General features: G+C 33.5%; 1 protein-coding gene across 3 annotated transcripts in view; it reads right to left on the bottom strand.

The window, feature by feature from the left end:
• Positions 1 to 20,080, bottom strand: part of LOC140452573 (monocarboxylate transporter 14) — a 194,535-nt gene that overhangs the window by 87,663 nt on the left and 86,792 nt on the right. The window lies entirely within an intron of this gene.

Below are 20,080 nucleotides of genomic sequence, written 5' to 3'. Positions count from 1 at the left end.
AATCCACTCACCATGCAGAAATTTAAGTTGAATGCGGAGGTCATCGCCGACACGGACGCCTACTTTGCAGCCCTCGAGAAAACGTATCTTTAGACGGGTTAAATAAGTTGGAGCACCACTGGGTCAAGTGTAAAATCATCGAGCTAAACGGAGACAATGTTGAGAAATAAATCGCCACTACCAAAATTTTCCTTTTTCTTTTGTAGACTAAGTACTTATCGGACTGTACATATAAAATTGATACTTTAAATAATTTTCTAGATGTCAGAAAAACAAAGCGAGCTACGAAATTACAACTGTCACCTTAAACAGTTTATAGATGACTGTCTACAGGCACGAGTAGCACTAGCTACATGTTGGTGATGCCATTTCGGTACCCCCACCTTTTTAGGGTATTCCATAATGGGGACATATTCCATATTTAGCACATTTTCTCTACATATAAAGAATCAATAGTATGGATGTTTGACACAATTGAAGAAAAAAGAACAACGAATGCATGCTGCTGTAGATAAAGAGATTAAGATTATTATGAACCAAGATAGAAACGCGTGAAGAAAATAAAATAGTAGAAATAAATTGGAAATTAAATTATCTCTCACAGGAATAAAGTAATGCAGAGAGAATAATAATGACGATTCTAGTTCTGTCGTGTCAAAAATCTCCGTTTATAATTTTAAAAATATTTTTGAGTATTAAAACAACAGTTAATAAACAACAACGAAATACAATTCTTTTATTTACGTGACTATCAATAAACTAATCATAACAATAGACTAATAAAATAGATATGTTTCAAGCAATTTGTGGTCAACATGAACTTTGGCTTTTAGAGGACGAAATAAAAAACACAAAGCGCAAATTATAATTTGTTGCAGTTAGTCTAGCTGTTATAGGATACATCAACTGATAATGCTGATAATCGTTAAAATGCGTAAATATTTACACATATCTATATTTCCTGTTGATAACCGTGATTGTATAGAACTTGAAATGTGGTATGGGATAGGATTTTTTAATACAAATAATCTTTCCAACATTTGGGTGTAGAATCGACTTATAGTTATGAAATAATGTAAAAACCAAAGAAACTTAAATAGTTTTGATTTAAGTTTTAATTAAAAACAATTTTAAGCTTCTGCGAATTCATTTTAATAAATATCAACATAATTTCATATATTTTTTAAAGCAGGAATATGTACCCCAGGGTAATGTACTAGGTCTGACACTCTGCTCACTATATACCAGTGATATTTCTAATCTTGAGCAATTGCATACATCTATAGATCCGATTAACACCCAGACTAAAACATGGCGTATTGTGTTGAATAAAACCAATCTGTCTTAAGTCACATAAGAATATATTATAATATCCAGATTTTCTATACCGATACAGCAATATGTTTGGGAATGATACCAACGGTAGACTTCGCTGAAAGCCCATATCAAAAAGAAACGTGTAAAACTTACGATAATATCAATTTTAGTACGAAGACAAGAGGAGCCTTATGAATTAGGTCAGTGAGTTTGATAGTTAAAAGTAGAATATTACGGATATTTTGGCACACTAATTGGCAGTACTTTAGTATTAAATAATTATAAGTTAGAAACAATTGTTTAATGATTTACTTGACCAATTTGAAAATGATAGAAAAAAAGTGTTTTCTTAAAAATTTTCATTTTGCGTCTGTAGTTTCAATGCCTCGCTTTTTTTCTATTTCTATTTGCTATTTCCTATCAATAATATGCATTGCTAAACAGTCTGCTAGACATCAAGAACCAAGACTTATTTCCATGCCTTCCTTATTAACAGAGGTTGGTGACCACATTTCTAAAAGGTTCTTTGTCCTTAGCAGCGTAGTTCTACATCCATGTTTGTCCAGTCCCGAATATTTTGCAGCTATGACTTTTTCTTTTTACCTATTCGCTTTTCCCACCTACTGTATCTAGGCCTAGGCAACCTAATCACGTGCCTGGGGCCCGTAATTTTTAGGACCCGAAAATTAGGTTTTTAATTTTAATTTTTATACTTAATTTTTGTTTTTATTTAACAAGAAAATGTAATATTCATAAGTATTGCTGAAACGTGTCCAAATTATACCGAATCGTTGATTGATAAAGTCGACAAGGTTGGACGAACGTTCCCGTGCTTATCCATCCATACCGGCGAGTGTCGATGTGTGTAAATACGATCCAGTTTTTCACACGTAAGTACGATCCGTAAGTTTTTTATAAAAGTACTACATTATTTAATTAAAATAATATATACTTAATCTTAAATACCACAAATTGTGATCTGGTTATATAAAAATTATATTAATTGAAGATAATTTTCTTCTTTATTTTTAGTGCGTAGTCTTTAAAATGAGTAAATGAGTCAATAAATATTTAAGAGGAAGTGAAAAAAGAAAACGAAAAGCACATCGAGATAAAGTGGCAAAACAAATAAGAAGATCATTTGACAATAAATGTTTAACTGGAGATGGAAAACAATTACAATAATCGTTATCATTTTCACATGCTCAAACTCCAGAAACATCACTTGTGTCTGAAACTATTCTCCAAAAATACCAGCAGGAAAAACCATGCAATTCCCATTGTGAAGATGAAACAAAAGGAGAAAATATAAATTTAAAATCATCTCAAAGTAATGATGAAACTAAGAGTTTTGTAAACGATATTGCATTATAGCCAGGGATCCTTAACAGACACCATGCGAGAGTATTATATAAAAAAATCCACCAAAATCAATAAACATAGCATTGGAATTATGTCTTATTCGATGCAACAAAGGGTCAAAACAAATTACAAGAAAATTAACTATTGCTTCCTTCTTCAGAACAATTAATAGCGGGAAAAAAGTTTATAAACCAACAACTTATTGTACTGTTACGTCTGTAAATTATTTTCCAATCAAACAACGCCGATGAAAAAAGGGACAAATGACTGGAAAAATGTACATAAAACATTGTCAGGGTATGAAAACTCCAGTGACCACATTAACTATCACTAACTGGCGGGGACAGCGTTATGATAATGCGTTTAATATGTCAGGTAAATATAAGGGACTCCGATCCAGAATAAAAAATTATATTTTTTCTGCCCATTTTATACCTGCTGCTGAAATTTTCATGGAAAATGAAAATTTACTTTTTTTAATATCGTTCAGGAATTGTACGTATTTTTTTTTCAAGTTCTACACATAGCTACAATGCATAGAACAAAGATGAAAAATTATTAAAAATATCCCAAGCTGCCGGTTCAGATAAAAAAAGTTGATAAATTTTAATATGTTCTGTTACTTACTATATGGGAAAAGATTTAAAAAAATAAATGCTTTAAACAAGACTCTTCAACAGAAATACGAATACCTAAATAGAAGCAGTTTTAATATATGATTCATTGAGTAAGATTCATTCAAAAAGAACAGAAACATTAAAGATATTACATTATACTAATGATAAAAAACGACAGAAAATACGAAAACTATTTCATAATGTAATTCCATAACATGAAATAAAATTCAGTGGCAAACAACATTTTAAAGTTAAGATTTTTGTTGTTGTGTGCGATTCTTTACTGACCCCATAAAGTTCTGAGGGATATAAAACTATTAATAATAAATTCAAAACAATTTTTCATGATAGTGATGTTACAGATTCTCCAGTAGAACAATTAAAAAGATATGTACAAGATTTAAACCTAGCTCAACTGAGTAGTGAAGTATTACAATTTAAGACTTAAGTAAAGAAAATATTATTTCGCCTGTATCTATGTAGTCATTTATTCAGGAAAATAATATTAATGCAACATTCCCAAATTTAAAAGCAATTCTGATAATGTATTTAAACCTTTCAATAAGCAATGCAAGCAGTGAAAGATCATTCTCAGAAATGGCCAAAATAAAAAAAATTTAAGATCACATTAGGCCAACAAAAATTAAATAGTTTATCATTCTTTATATAGAAAGAGTTGTTAAATAACTCTGTTAATTATGACAAACTAATTGACAAGTTTTCAGAAATTAATAGTGAGAAAAAAGGCAATATAACTAATAAATTTGGGTATATTTGTTGAAGTATTATTGTTTGTTTTAATAAACTATGTGAGTGTTGTCTGAGCCGCCGACGAGTGAACATCGTAAGCGTTCAGCATCGAATATATCGTTTAAAAACTTGTGTAGTGTGCCCGATGTGGTTTTTGTACGATAAGAACAATTAATACCTTTTTATCAGAAAGTGATTTAAAACCTTATCATATTAAAAACAGTTAATACAAATATTTGCCGGCCCTATAGGCCAGGCATTGAGTTCATTAAAAATTAAATTGTCAGTTAACACCAACAATTGACGTGCAGCTTATGTGTACATGAGCAGCACAGGAAATACCATTAAACCAACTGTTCCTTCCACAACAATGCCACAACAAGATTCAACAAACCGCAACAAACAAGATACATCAAACAACAACATTTCTACAATGTCATATGTAACAGCAGCAAAAACAACACCGAAAACAACCTACCCAAAGAAAGAACAAGCAATCATACTCCATGCCGAAGACAGCCTCAAATTATTTGATTATGTAAAAGCAATTGGTGATATTATCGAACCCAAGAACATCTGCTTCGCCTCCAGAATCTCCAACAATAGGGTTTGTATATATTTAACTAATAAAAACATAGTAGATGAACTTGTAAAATCTCATCCTACCATACAAATCGGCTCCCTAATTTTAAACATACGTAAACTCGTTTCTCCTATGAAGAGAATCTTAATATCCAATGTCTCCCCGTGTATCCCACATGAAATTATCGAAACTGCTGTTAAAAGCCTAGGCCTAAAAATTGCTTCTCCAGTATCATTTCTTAAAGCAGGCATTCCGGGAGAGGAATTCTCACATATTCTTAGCTTTAGGAGACAAGTTTATGTGTTCCCGCCCTCCGAAACCTTTGAGCTTCAAACCTCTCTTATGCTCTCTTTCGAAGATAATGAAAACCGCATCTTCCTTTCTACTGACAAAATGGAATGTTTCGTCTGTAAAAGATCAGGGCATGTCGCTTCCAATTGCACAAATCTACCAGAAAGTACCTCTTCTGACCAGACAATTGTTTCACCTCCTTTAAGAGCCGAATCCACATCTACTGAAAAAAGCCCAGAAACCAACACTGTACCTTTCACACTAACAGAGATATCTCCTCCAGTCAATAATGTACCACTTACATCCTCAAATAACAACTCCTCATTAGAACAACCAAGTCAACATATGACAGATACACAAACACATTATAAACGCACACACTCAGAACTTTCTTCTCCTAGCGATATAACTAGCATAACTGAAGAATCTACTCATAGTGAACAAACTTATATCCATGCTGGATTTTCCAAACCACAAATCAAGAAAAAACTTAAACGGTCAAATTGTGACTCAACTCTATCCGAAATGGCAAAAACAATCATACGCGAACTTTATAAAGAAACTCCACAGATATTCATAATCCCAGCAGATAACATAATTGCTCTTCTTGAAAACTGTTACGGTAGTAGCGATCCATACGCAGAAGCATTAAAATTTACACCAGACATCAAATCACTCATTTCTACGTTATACCAAATATATCCCAACCTTAATGAGAAATCAACCAAAAATAGATTAACTCGTCTTATAAAAAAATTTAAGGACAAAACCGAACTCTTAATGGGTGATTCTACAAAATTATCCAATCTTGACTTTTCACACGAAACAACTGATGATGAGTACATCTCTGGCACATCTCAAAACTCACAGACGTCTCAAAAATCTTCTTATTTAACAAATTCATAATTATTCAATGGAATTGCGATGGATTCTATCCTCGCCTGGCACGCATACAACAACTTATTTCCAAAACCAATCCTGACTTTATTTGTTTACAAGAAACAAACTTTACAGAAACACACAACCCTCATCTAAAAAATTTTGTTAGTTATCACCATATCAGAACTACACACCGACGCGCCAGCGGAGGGACATCAATTTTCGTATCAACTAAAATTTTTCACCGTAAACTTCACCTAAACACTACATTAGAAGCTGTTGCTATAACAGCATGGTGTCCAGAACAAATCACAATATGTAGCTTATATATTCCTCCTAATTACACATTGACAAGCACTGAATTAGAAAACCTAATATCTCAAATTTCTGGCCCATTTATTATGGTTGGAGATTTTAATGCACACAACACTATGTGGGGCTCCAAAAATACATATGGTAGAGGTAAAATAATCGAAAATGTCATTAATAATACTGATATTAACTTATTAAATACAGGAAATAGTACATACTTTCATATTCAGTCAGGAAGCTTCTCATCAATAGACTTAAGCTTATGTGATCCCAAAATACACCCGTTACTAACTTGGCATACTCTAGATAGCTTATTCGATAGCAATCATTTTCCTATTATCATTACTAACAATGCAGTCAAATCGGAATATACAAAACCGAGATGGAAAATCTCAGATGCTAATTGGGAACTCTTCAAACTAACTGTAAAAGAACGCACAGATGTACTCAAATATCAAAATAACATAGACGAAGACATAAAACAACTAAACCATTGCATAGTTTCCTCTGCAGAGGAGTGTATCGGCAAATACAAAATTAACCCAATAAAAAAACACGTTCCCTGGTGGAATGACTCATGCAAAACAGCAATTCAAGAAAGCAAAAGAGCTTTAAACAGATTCCGAAAATCGCGCACTCTAGATGACTTAATAGATATTAAAAGGCTCAGAGCAAAAACAAAACGCATAATAAAAAACAGTAAACAAAATTCATGGAATCATTTTACCAGCTCTATTACAAAAGATACCCCACCGACTCAAGTATGGTCAAAAATAAAGAGAATGAAAGGACATTACACATCATACAAAATTCCAGCTCTCACCATTCAAGACAAAATAATTACAGATGACCAACAAATCAGTGATATACTTTCCCAACACTTTCTCAATAAATCAAATAATCCTACTAATCCACATAACGAAATTGATGCTACTCACAAAACTTGCAATACTAATCATCCCATTAATATACCTTTCAGTTTCCAAGAACTAAATGATGCTATTCTTTCGACAAAAAGCTCAGCTGCAGGCCCTGACGATATTCCCTCTATCTTTTTAAAAAACCTTCACCAAAATACATACGAGAAAATACTCCAACTGTTCAACAACATTTGGTCTTCCCAAAAATTCCCATCACTATGGAAACAATCCATAACGATTCCTATCAAAAAAGGCGATCAATGCCTAGACACGCTAAACTCATACAGGCCAATCTCTCTCACCTGTACATTATGTAAACTTCTAGAAAAAATGGTTAATAAAAGATTACTTTGGTACCTTGAACAAAATAAAATCCTCGACCAATTTCAATCAGGCTTCAGACCAAATCAATGCACCATGGACAATCTTATACTTCTGCAATCAACAATTGCGACTGCGCTATCTAACAAAAATGAAGTCATTGCAATCTCCCTTGACATCGAAAGCGCTTTTGACTCCATACCGATTTCTGTAATACTAAACAAACTAAACCAGAACAAGTTATCCGGTAATATATATTCGTTTATAAAAAATTTTCTCACAGAGCGATTCTTTAAAGTAATTACTAATGGCAAAACCTACTCACAGCACACAACCACAAACGGTGTCCCACAAGGGTCTGTCCTAAGCAGCACACTATTTCTCCTTAGTATTAACGATATTAGTTCATTCATAAACGACCCTGTACAATACGGAATATATGCTGACGACATTATAATATTATTCTGTCATGGAAAGGTCACATCCAGCACAAATACTTTACTACAAAACACTCTAAGTAAAATAAACAACTGGGCCAGTCAATCCGGCCTTAACTTCTCCCCATCCAAATCCAAAGTTATTCATTTTACCAGAAGACAAAACACGCAATCTCCAACCATTACTCTGAATGGAAATTGTCTCCAAGTAGTAGATCAAATAAAGCTTCTTGGCATTATTTTCGATAAAAAACTTTCCTGGAGACCACACATTCGAGAACTTAAGGGTAGCTGCCTTCAAAGAATGAATCTTCTTAAATCACTAGCTCATTATAGTTGGGGAGCCGATGAGGAAACACTACTAAAAATATATCGAGCTCTTATTCGCTCCAAACTTGACTATGGTAGTGTTCTCTACATGTCATCAAGTAACTCACCACTACGTTCACTAAATGTAGTCCAAAATACTTCCCTTCGACTCTGTTTAGGAGCATTCCGATCCAGTCCGGTGGAAAGCATTCATGTAGAATGTTTCGAACCTTCGCTTCATCTAAGACGGCAACAACTTCTACTGCTCTATTTCGCTAGAGTTTCAGCAAATCCCACAAATCCCACAAGAAACCTCATTTGTAATAGACAATTACCAGTTACTAATAATCCTAGAATGGTACCGTCCACTATACAGATATTAATTCCTTATTTAGATATCAATCTATTGTCGACCAGCCCTTTCACGGTCCCTCAAACTCCTCCATGGATATGTAAACTTCCAAATTTCAATATCGAATTATCCAAATATAATAAGAATGAAACATCACCTTCCGTTATCAAACAAAGATTCTATGAAATACTACAGCAATGCAACTTCGATAAGATCCTTTACTCAGATGCATCTAAGACTGAAGAAGGTGTTGGCTGTGCTGTTACAACGACTACAACCACCGTCAACTTGTTTCGACTCTCCAGCAATTGCAGTATTTATACTGCTGAACTATATGGAATACTACAAGCGGTGAAAACTCCACTCAACGATGATAAAACTATAGCAATCTGTACGGACTATCTGTCCTCCATGCAGTCCATAAGAAACGTACATTCTATCCACCCAATAGTTCAAGAAATCCAGAGTATATGTAATCGCCTTCAAACTAATGGAATTACAGTAACAATATTGTGGGTTCCATCACACGTTGGTATTCCAGGTAACGAAAAAGCCGATCAAGCAGCAAAACAAGCATGTTCTCTTAACGTAACAACAGACATTCAAACATCATCAGATTTAAAAAGAATAATCAAACATAAAATAATGGACCTTTGGAATGATCATTGGAAAAGAAGCAATACCAAGTTAAGCATTCTACAACCAAACATTTTCTACCACCAGCTCCCACCAATGAAAAGAAAGGACAAATCTATCATTCGAAGATTGAGAATAGGGCACACACGCCTTACACATGGACACCTAATGAATTCCAGTAATCAGATTTTGTGCCAGTACTGCAACAGCACGACTTCCGTAACACATGTACTTCTTGAGTGTCAACACTACCTGGCGGCCAGAAGAAAATACAATCTTGGTAACGACCTAAAAGACATACTTATCTCAAACAGCAGCAACTATGAAAATGTTTTGAACTTTTTAAAAAACACAAAGTTATACACTTTAATATAAAACAAAATGTATTATAAAAAATGTATTGTAACTAATTTGTACCCAATGTAAAGTAATAACCATGTAAACATGAATGTAAATTGTACCTGTGTCAATGACCATTAGCTGTCGAGACACATATTTTTCGAAATAAAAAAAAAAATAAAATAAACTATGTTTATTTAATTTTTGTACATGTATATTATTTTTTTCTTTTTTTTTTTCTTGGAATCCAACAACTAATAGAACTACATACTATATGCTTTGAAACTAAACTACAAAACGCAAATTATGTGTCATGACTGAAAAATAGGTCCGAAATTCTGTATTTTTGTCTCGACATCACTTCTCAGCATTTCCTTATTGGTGACTGTGGCCGTCTATGGATTTTTAGCATTCTCCGGTATATCCAAAGTTTAAAGGATTTAATCTTCTTAACTAGTTATGCTTTTAACGCCGGTGTTTCTACGCAGTACAGTAGTTGGGCCAGACGTAACATTCAATAAACCTCAGTCTCAGCGCAGAATTCAGATTTCTGTCACATAATAATAGCCTGAATTTTAAGAACGCTGCCCTTGCCATTTCTATTCCTACCCTGATCTTCTGATCTGGATTAAATTCAGAGTTTTCCACTCTGTCTATTTGCTGCTCACACAGGGTTAGTTCATTATTGGCAGGACCGTTCGATATTAGCACAAACTTGGACTTACCAATGTTAACGTCAAGCCCCATTTGAATGCATTCGCTATTTACTGCATCTAGTAAAGTTTGTAGTTCTTTCATACTTTCAGTCAGAAGTACCGTATAGTCTGCAAATATTATGGTGTTTATTATTTCGCCGCTAATTCTTATTCCCTCTTTTCGTTCTTATAAGGTTTCTCTGAAGATAACCTGTGGATGAGCAAATTATACGTGTCAGTTTCTTCAGGAGATTGTTTCTCGATGTCTTTCATCTTCGTGTTCTGACAGTGCTGTTTGTATGTGAAGGACCTGTCGAGGGTAACCCCTAGGTATTTTGTGGTTGGGTAGTGCTCTAATTCCTGACCCGACCACACAGCTTTTTGTCAGCTTCTTTATTATTTATTATTATTATTTATTTCTATAAACTAAATAATAATGAATTTCAAATATTCTATGAACAATTGAAACAATCCTTAAAACATACCAAAAAACAAGAAGTGAATATCTTGCTAGGAGATTTCAACGCCAAAGTATGCAAAGGAGGTGTTGGCAATACTGTGGGACATTTTGGACTAGGAACGCGAAATAATAGAGGAGACAGCCTTGTTCAGTTCTGCCAGGAAACGGACAGTGCAATAATGAACACCTTTTTCCAATTACCACCTCGAAGACTCTATACCTGGAAATCTCCAGCTGACTGTCAAAAAAAAAATGATTAGAAACCAGATTGACTACATCATCATCAACAAACAACGATTTCAGAATTCCGTAAAATCCGCAAAAACATATCCGGGAGCAGATGTTCGATCAGATCATAATCTTTTACTAGGAAGTTTCAAACTCCACATGAAAAAAGTCCATAAAAGAAAAGCACAAAAACGTCCGGACATCCAGAAGTTGAAAGATAAAACCACAAGAGAAGAAGTCAAAGAGGAGATCAACAACAAAATAAACAGCATGGTAATCTCAGATATTAGTCAAGAAAACATAAGTGTGGATGATATGTGGAATAAAATCAAAAATATCTGTAATTCTGTGGTAGATAATAAACTTAAACCAGAAAACAATATAAAGAAACAGCCATGGATGAGACAAGAAATATTAGAGCTAATGGAAGAACGAAGAAAACACAGAAATAAGAATGAGGAAAGGTACAAAGAAATAAACAAAATCATTAAGAAAAAGATTAAACAAGCAAAATAATCATGGCTACAACATCAATGCATAGAAATAGAATCCCTTGAACAGAAGCATGACACTTTTAACCTACGTAAAAAGATCAAAAACTTAACGGGAGGAAACGGATCACGAAGTCATAACTTAATAATAGACGAGCACAACAATCTGCTCTACGAAAATGAGAGAATACTTGAGAGATGGAGGCAATACATGGAAGAATTATTCAAGGAAGAGCAAGAGACAGAAGTCAGTGTTTCTGGATGTTCAGGATCAGAAATAACGCTCAGTGAAGTAACATATGATGCAATAAAAAGACTAAAAACCAACAAAGCACCTGAACCTGATAACATACAAGATGAAATATTAAAAAACTATTTGAAAACAACCAACTCAAACTCCTAACAAGTCTACTGAACAAAATCTATGAAACTGCAGAATTTCCTACAGATTGGCTAGTTTCCACCTTTATCTCTCTCCCCAAAAAGGCAAATGCCACCAGATGCTCTGATTACAGAATTATAAGCTTAATGAGCCATGCACTCAAAATCCTTCTTTCTGTTATTCTTACTTCTTCTTCTTTCTGTTATTCACTCCCGCATATATAGAAAACTTGAAAAAAACATTAGCAGTGTTCAGTTTGTGTTTAGAAGCGGACTGGGAACGCGAGAGGCCCTATTTACCATACAAGTATTGATACAAAGAGCTCGAGACGTAAATTGCAAAGTTTACACAAGCTTTATAGACTTTGAAAAAGCATTTGACAAGGTGCAACATCAAAAATTATTTTAAATACTGAAAGAATCTAGTATTGATGACAAAGATTTAAGCCTAATTAAAAATTTATACTTACAGCAAAGAGCAACTGTACGAGTAGACAACGAAACCTCACAAGAATTCACGATAAAACGGGAAGTACGTCAGGGCTGCATTTTGTCACCGACGTTGTTCAATACTTACTCGGAAATGCTGTTCAGGGAAACTATTGATGGTTTAAGAGAAGGTATAAAAATCAATGGTGAAATCATAAACAATGTAAGATATACGGACGATACGGTTTTGATTGCTGATAATGCGGAGGATCTGCAAACATTAATAGACCGTGTAATCCTGTGACAGGTACCGCATGAAATTAAACTGTAAGAAGACCAAAATTCTTGTAGTAAGTAAAAACGACGTAATACAGCACTAATTCACAGCTAACAATGAACCCTTGAAAATAATCGACAAAATTACATATCTTGGATGCAGCCTAAATAAGGAATGGGACCACTCACAGGAAATAAAATGTCGTATACAAAAAGCCGAGAGCTGTCTTCAATCGCCTCAGGAAGATTTTATGTAATATGCACCTGAACATTGATATAAGAACCCGAGTCTTGAGATGGTATGCATTTTCTACCCTTTTATATTGAGTCGAAGCCTGGACCTTGACGAAGGCAACATCCAAACGATTAGAAGCCTTCGAAATGTGGTGCTACCGCGCATGCTCAGAATTTCCTATACCCATCATGTTACAAACAACACCGTGATCCAACGTATGAATAAAGATCTGGAAATTATGCGTATCGTGAAAATCAGAAAGATGACATACTTAGGGCATGTGATGCGCAATGAGAAGTATCAACTAATTCAACTAATTTTACAAGGCAAGATAGAAGGCAAAAGATCCCAAGGGCGCAGAAGGACATCGTGGTTGAAGAACATCAGACAGTGGGCAGAGAATAGGCATCAAAAGAAAAAGATTATTTATTTATCTTTCTTTATTATTTAAATGAACATACCTATGTTTTTGACAGGTTTGGCTTCGTTCATAGCAAACTTCCAGTTTAGATCAAAGGTTCTTAAAAGTTTGCCCTACACTACCGCAAATGATCTCCTTGTGTAGCGATGGCTGTGTCATCTGCGTATATGAATTGTTTTCTTTCATGATGGTCATTTGTGTAGATGTTGAATAGCAGGGGAGCCAGCACACTACCCTGGGCCAATCTGTCCAATAAATTAGATATTCTAATTTGGGTTAAGTTACTAGTGAATTACAAAAAAATAACAAACAACTCCAACTTTAAAAATTTCAATATTAATTATAACAAACCACATTCACTATTAATAAGATGAAAATTCAACAGTGATCGTTTGTCGAAGCACCTTCATAGAATAGGAATTTCCGATAGCTCTTTCTTATCTTTTAATAATGAAACTATCGGTGACATATCGTATTTCCTAAAATTATTTTTATATTCACCAGACTCAGCTCCTATATCAAATCTTAATCAAATTACAAGATTAGTCTACCTATTAACTTCGCAGTTTATTATCTTATTACGATAAACCCATATTCGATATTTGATCATATAAACATAAACCAATGTCACTCTTTATCTTTTTATCCAAGCACAGACGAACATATTAAAAATATGTAGATGTAGTACAGGTTGAACATTTTTTGGACTTATTTGTCATTCGGCTGAATAGTCCAGTCAGTGAAAAATAGTTTGATCAAAACTGGTGGTCTTAAGTTGGTCATACAGAATTATGTCTGTATTGAATGACCAACTTGAGACACAGTCCTCCCCTTCTCAACTTATTCAGTTGCAGACTATAAAGTTTAAACGCATGCCAAAAATAGATCACTTGAGAAGGCACTCTGCTGAAACAGCTGTAGTGATAAAAAAATTAAAATTACCAAAGTCACCAATAAATTTTGTGGAAGTTTTGAAAACAAAAGTTTTCAGTGTTTTATTGGTTGATAAAATGAATTTCCATCAAGTAACGGTCGAATCCATCAGTTATTTCCTAAGTTGTCTATGAAATATATTATTAAAATTATCTTCAGAAGTTAGTTTCGAATTATATAAACACTTATACCATTTAGAACTGAATATTTTTGGGTAAGTGGTAAAGTTTTTATTATATAAGTTAAATATGACAAAAAGTTAGTGACAAATAGGTGTAGAACTTAAATCTGGTACTCAAACATATTTTTTTTGATAGAACATTCAGAACAAGTTGCTTATTTTTATTCAACACAAATAATTTTCGCTTAATCTTGCATAAAACATCCCTCAACGTAAATGCTTACGCATATTGTTTTATAAATAGTTACAGATTTTCAGATTCAAATCTTTAATTACATTTTAGGAAACCCGTCAAGCAAATAAGTTGATTATGTAACCATAAAATCCGCGCACGAAAATTTAAAATTCATTAATTCCAAGAACAGTAATACGCCGTGAATAACTGCTAGAGTGTAAAAAGCCAATTAGGATAATGATAATTATAATAAATTTCATTTTACTTACAACAATGTGGATCTAAAGACGACAAATAACTAAGAAACAAGTTTTTATGTAAGTTACATGGAAGTTACACTTGCAATACAGATTCGATTTCATAATTTCTATGGGAGTAGACTAAGGTGTAAATAATTGTTGTAAATGGTATTGAGGCTCTTTTCATTGTCCAGACCCTCTCGTATAGTCGTTTCTTTCTCGAAAATAGTTAACTAGTATTAATAATAGGTAGGTTGATTTTTCAAAGTTAACTACCTGCTTATATTCCATTAATGAGTACTACAATTCAATAAAATCAAGTTATTCTTTGAACGCACTTTTCTTTTTTGATAATAAAGGTATGGAAATGGAGATGATTTTCTCATGAAGATGATGAGAAAATGTTCTGCTATTAGAGAAGTAGGTTTCCTAAAGCTAATGACAATCGGATATTAAAGGGGAAAGTCTTAGAGAAAATATAGACATACATACAAACATAGATAAAAGGTCGACTAGGCCAAGTTCTATAGATGGGGAAATAGCCACAGCAATCATAAAACCAAGCAGAATTAGATTATAAATAAATTTCAGCCATATAAGTCTCAAGGGACAGATGGCATATATCCAACATGGGATTAGAGATATTGATTACACACATATGCAAGATCCTCAAAGCCAGTTTAGCATGGGGTTCGTACCCCAAAACGCTGAAAAGACTTCTGGAAAGGTACATAAGAGAGGAAGTGCTAAAAGATAATCCTCTAAGCTATCGTCAATATGCCTACCAGTCTGGTAAATCTACGGAGCGTTGGATGATCTAAATACGCTTATCTCAAAGTAAATAAATAGAGGACAAAGATGACCGCTTTTTTAGTATTGAAAGGACATTTAATAATGTTATTAACGCTTTGATTAAAGAAATCAGTAGACACTCTGCATATTACCTGCGGTAATATGCAAATGGATAAGGCCATCCCTGGAGAATAGGATAGCGATATCTACTCTGGGTAAAGCAATCATCAAAGAAAGAGCAGGTGGAGGTTGTCCACAAAGAGGAGTCCTGTCACCTCTAATTTGGGCAAACTTTGTAGATAATCTCCAAAATCTGTCCACAAAAGACTTTTATTGCCTAGGATACGCTAACGATACAAGGCCTAAAACCACCATGGAATACTCACATATTGAAAACTACACAGAAGCTACTATGTCCTTGGGCAGATGTAGGAGGATGTGTGGTAAAAATTGGGATTATGTGGGTGCCCTAAATAAACTAGGAGACTGTAGCAAAGTTAAGGTAGCCTTGGTACCAGGGCACGAGGGCCATAAGGAAATGAAAAACCAGATGAAATCAGCCAAACAAGCCTCTTAATGCCATTCATTCGACCGGAACCCTTCTGCTACGTTTCAAAGGCAGTAACAAAAACGGCTACAAGAAAGTAGGTAGCACACAAATCTCTGGATTGGTGGAGAAATTCACCAAGACAAAGAAAGGCGAAACAGTTCATTATAGAACGTCCACCAAAATTTACAGCAGACCTAACAAGAAAAGACTGAAAAATATTCAAAGCCATAGTAAGTCTGTTAACAGGGCACTGTAAATGATATAAATACGTAATCTCTACAGGTACAAAATATTTACAATTTTCAAAAAGGAGGTCAATTTACAGGCCCTCAACTTTCTTAGAAAGGATTAAAATTTCCATGCGGCAGACCCTGTTTTATAGAATGTGAATCATTTTAGTTAAGATTAACAGGTTGTGTAATGTCCTGTGATTATTGTCCTGCAACGCGCAGAATTGTCAGTTCTATAATAAAAAGCGATATTAATAAATGAACTTGTGTAGTAAAAATGTCACAAATATCTAATTTTATTCCTGTGAAATGAAAGTGTCATTTAACCGTGGCAATGAAAACTTTAGTGTTAAATGTACATGATGCTCTTGTACATGAACATTTTACAAGTACTGTTCGGAGTATAGTTTCTAAGTGTTCAGATATGATCGGAGTTGGATAAGCAACTATTTATAGACTTTTAAAGCAACGAAAGAGTGGAAGTATTACAGAAGCACCTAAAACGTCAACAGGGAGAAAATTCATTCATATAGACTATACTGTGTGAAACAATCGATTCGAAAAAGTTCATTCATTTTATTTACAAAAAAAAATTCCTACTTTGGATAAACTTTTAGTAGACATTAATGAAGACGAATCTTTGCCAAACAATTGTGGAAAACTTTACGTGAATTGGGATTCGTTTATAAGAATAGCAATAGAAAATCTGCGCTCATAGAGAAAAAAGAAATTATCTGTTGAAGGAGACAATATTTAAGGGGAAATTGAGAAAAGAAATGACTGCTGATGTTTTGAAGTTATACTTCTATACGCGCGTTCGACGTTGGAAATTTGTACGCGAGTGAATCGGCAAAATCATTACATTTGTAAGATATAGATAAGAGAGAGAGACGGAAGATATATTTTCTCTCTCTCTCTTTCTCTCTAGAGAATAAGAATATTCCTTTGGTAAATATATTTAATATTTATTAATATTATTATTATTTTATATTAATTCGGTAGATATATACATTTGGTCAAAATCTTTTACAAATAAATATTCTTCCTGGAACTTCTATGATTCGTAATAACCTTTAAATTTTTGGAATACGATAAACAAATAAACACAAACTCAAAATACAACGAAAAAACTGACATCTTAATAACGTTCTTGTCAAATAATGACATTGATTAGCCACCTTATTATTTAAGGTTACTGGTCGAATGAGTTGAAGCCCTGTATTTAGAACCAGAAGTCGTGAGTTCGATCCCAATGAGGGAATACATTTTTTTAATTATTATGTTCTGATTTTTCTGACTTTGGTTTTAAAAATCAAAGAATGGGAAAATCATAATTTTTTTGTAATATTGTTTCGATAATTTTATACATTATTTAATTTTCCAAACTATTTTATTTATCATTGAATATTTAGTACATGTAGTAGTCATGGGTGTAGAGATGAAAGGGACAAATATAATAATTGTTATTTTAAAATTCTTTTATGTATATGTTTATATGTATGGAGATAAATCTCAAAAAAGGTCGATTTTATTTTTAAATTAAGATTTTTTTGCATATATATGATACTAGTGACGTTATCTATATGGAAAGAAAGAATTATTCTTTCACCGAGAGTTAATTTAATAAGATTTTCACAATTTAGTGGGGATTTTGAAACGGTGCCACAAACAATTAAAAAAAATCCAGGGCCTTAATGCTTTATACAAGTGCTTTTAAATAATATATTAATTTCTCCATGGTCCCATTAAAAAGTATCTTACAAAATGGCGCCAAGACGCTATTAATAAAACTGAGGCTTCGTTCAGTTACCTAAAAATTTAGTAATTCAAGTTTGAAGGTTCAGAAAACAGTTGTTTGGGTTATTTCGTGTTTTTTTTTTTCGCGTTAGCATATTGAATAAATTCATTAATTTTCGCTAGAATATACATATGTTGACTATTTGTAATTATCTCCACAATTTATGAGAACAAACTATATACAAAAATGTTTGACCCTTTTAATATTTATTATTAAGGACTTAATAGTTATTGTCTGTCTGTTTTCTGCCTTTATGTGCTATAACTATAAAGGAAAAAATTTATTAAAATCGTTTGTAAAAGGTATATATTTAAAAACCCAAACGGGCTATGTTACACAAAACGTTTTCGGAATCCATAATCCATCCAGATAAAGTCCTCGTAGACATACCGTCTCAGGACTAGCAACTTCAACGTGGAATCATATGTCGCCATGTTACCTAATCCAACGGTAACTTTAACATCTTAACATTTTATAAGAAATACTGTAAACCAAATGGAAATAATTATTTTTTAACGGGTTTTTACCCATATATTTAGTGGCTACATTCATGTACTCCTAGACACTGATGATGGAATTATGGATTCCGAAAACGTTTTGTCTAACATAGCCCGTTTGGGTTTTTAAATATATACCTTTTACAAAGGATTTTAATAAATTTTTTAATATATGGTATACAGCCAACTACAGGAACGTAGATTCCTTGTGGATTATAAAGGAAAAATCCTAAAATCTTGATACTTGATACATAGCTTGGTCCAAGGTCGAACCCTACTGAATTTCTTCTTCTTATTCTTTATAAGCAATTCTGCTTGTTCAATGGCAAATTAATACATCTATGGAAGGTTGTCAGTCCGTCTTTCGTCCGGCCAACCGATACTTCTGGTGACTTACCTCTTGCTATTTTGACGACACGGGTCTCCCCCATTCTGCTTATGGGGTTATTCCATTTTAATTTTTTCTATTTATTGTCAATTCGCTTATACACTGTACGGTACATTTTCTTCTAATGTCTTCGCTTCTCTTTCGATCTCTCAGCGTACTTCCTGTAACTCTTCTCAGTGCTCTCACTCTCATCCCTGCCGTTTCCAGTAGCCTTTGTGTTGTGGATGTGTCGGGTCTTGTTTCTGAGGCATATGTCATTATTGGTCTTACACTGACTTTATAAATTCTTGACTTCATCTCAGTGTTAATGTGTCTGTTTCGCCATATAGTGTTATTAATTCATCCTGTCAGTCTATTTGCTTTTTGTACTTGATTTCTCACTTCTTTGTCAAAGACTCCATAGCCGAACAACGTAGCTGCACATTAGTAATAATGATATTTTATTTCCATTTTTTTTTTTTTTTCACCAAAATATTGATTCAATCCTTCATTTACTCTACTCTAATTACAGGTCAAATGTTGTTTATATACAGCAAACGATGCACCATATACCTATATACCTAATTCTGTTTCTCTTTCTGCTCTCTCTTACCTATAGCATTACATATGTAATGGTTGTGCAGATTGACTCCCATATAAATTTGTAACGGCGAACGGGTGTATAGAAGTATAGAAGTATAACTTCTACCGGCAGTCCCACTGGACTGCCACACCCGTTTTTTGATAAACATGTCAGTCAAATGATATATTTATTACCTACTAATTCTATAATAGTCATGGACAATGCCAGTTACTATTCAAGTTTAAAGGAACCGTTACCTCACACTAAATGGAGAAAGCAAGAACTCTTGGGTTGGCTAATGGCCAAAGAAATAGTAGTGCCAGCAGAAGTTTTACTTAAAAAAGAGTTACTGCAGCTATGCAAACAATATTCACAAAAATGTAAGAAGTATAGTGTAGATGAAATAGCAAAAGAACATGAAGTTAAAGTGTTGCAATTACCACCTTATCGAGAAAAAAACATTCGGGAAACAGAGGGAGTTTCATAGAGGAAACACTAGAACCAATTATTATTTCTGTGGGAAATGAAGAAACTGATGATAATGATGATGTCTCCATATCTGAAGAAGACAACTTATGTATTTAGGTATGTAAATATATATATTTATATTACTAATTATAAGTTTATATGACGCTAGTACCTGAAATATATTTATTATTAAATTGTAAGGAAATGTTTTAAACCAATATTTAGT

This window comes from Diabrotica undecimpunctata, chromosome 1, assembly GCF_040954645.1.
Source record: "Diabrotica undecimpunctata isolate CICGRU chromosome 1, icDiaUnde3, whole genome shotgun sequence".
Lineage (NCBI taxonomy): Eukaryota > Metazoa > Arthropoda > Insecta > Coleoptera > Chrysomelidae > Diabrotica > Diabrotica undecimpunctata.
Note: the sequence above shows the minus strand (reverse complement) of the source record. Positions and strands in the feature narration are given on the sequence as shown.